Here is a 1,195-nt window from a genome sequence, read left to right as displayed (position 1 = left end):
CCTTTCTCCTGCTCTTCCCGCTTGCTACTTCGGGTGTCCCTGAGTTGTCTCTCCTCACCTGTAACCCTGAGGCTGACATTAAGTTATTAGCTATCAAGGGGTAATATGGCACAGCAGGCTTGACTCACAGCAAACAAATTCATGATACCATCACGAAATCAAGATGCTCACATATTAATCTGTACTCTGGGAAAGACTGTTCTAATTCTGGGAACACCTGTGTCTGCTCTCAAAGGTACTTCCATTCCACTGTCAACATATAACACATGAAAAGCCCATGGCCTCCCCTGAAAAAGTGCATCCTTGTACCGAAGCTGGGCTCACTGTGCTTCATTCTGACATGACTATCTTGCAGAGGACCTAGCTGGCTGCATTCTTGTGGGCTGGGGGCAGGGTCTCCACTAAAAGAGGCAGCCATTCCCAGTACTGACATCCTCAGAAGAGGTAGACATTGGCAGGAAACAGGAAGTCAGGAGGCAGACTTTAGCAGGCAAGAGAACTCATGTTTCTGGACGTAAAGTCTGGATGGGCCCTTGGCACTACCAATTAGTAGGGGAAGGCCCTGCCCCGTGAGGAGGACAAGTTGTATAAGAAGATAATAGGTAAGTTAAGCAGTAAGATAATATTCTACATAGGGACCCCACACTGTAGAGTTTAAGACCAGCAAGCTTCTGTGTCAGATTCCAAGGTCTGAAAATTGGCAGCTTGCCTCCAACGTGTTCTACTTGGCTGTTTTGTTTGGCCAGCCTACTGCTTTAAAAGGCAATGAAACCAAGTAGCTAAGCTATGCTTGAACTCAATACAAACAGTCTGCACCTACTATTTTAAACCTCTGGTTTCCTGGGTGGTACAAATGGTTAAGCAAAAGGATGATGGCTGGAATCTACTCAGAAGTGCCTCAGAAGACAGGCTGGTGATCTGCTTCCCAAAGGTCACTCTTGAAAACCCTACAAAGCAGTTCTACTCTGCACATATGGCGTCACCATGAGTCAGAATCGTCTCGATGGCAACTAACAATAATCTTAAACCTACCCATATAACATTTATTAACTCTCTGGGTACTATGGGCATTCGAATTTGAGATCTCTAACCAGGTAGTGACCAGGAGGCTGTCGTTCAAACAGAACAAGGGGACACTACATGGTTTAAAATCAAGAAGGGAGTGCGTCAGGGTTGTATTCTTTCTCCACACTTA

Source organism: Orycteropus afer, unplaced genomic scaffold (assembly GCF_000298275.1).
Source record: "Orycteropus afer afer isolate SDZICR_OR568_19922 unplaced genomic scaffold, OryAfe1.0 scaffold00198, whole genome shotgun sequence".
Lineage (NCBI taxonomy): Eukaryota > Metazoa > Chordata > Mammalia > Tubulidentata > Orycteropodidae > Orycteropus > Orycteropus afer.
This window is presented reverse-complemented; position numbering follows the sequence as displayed.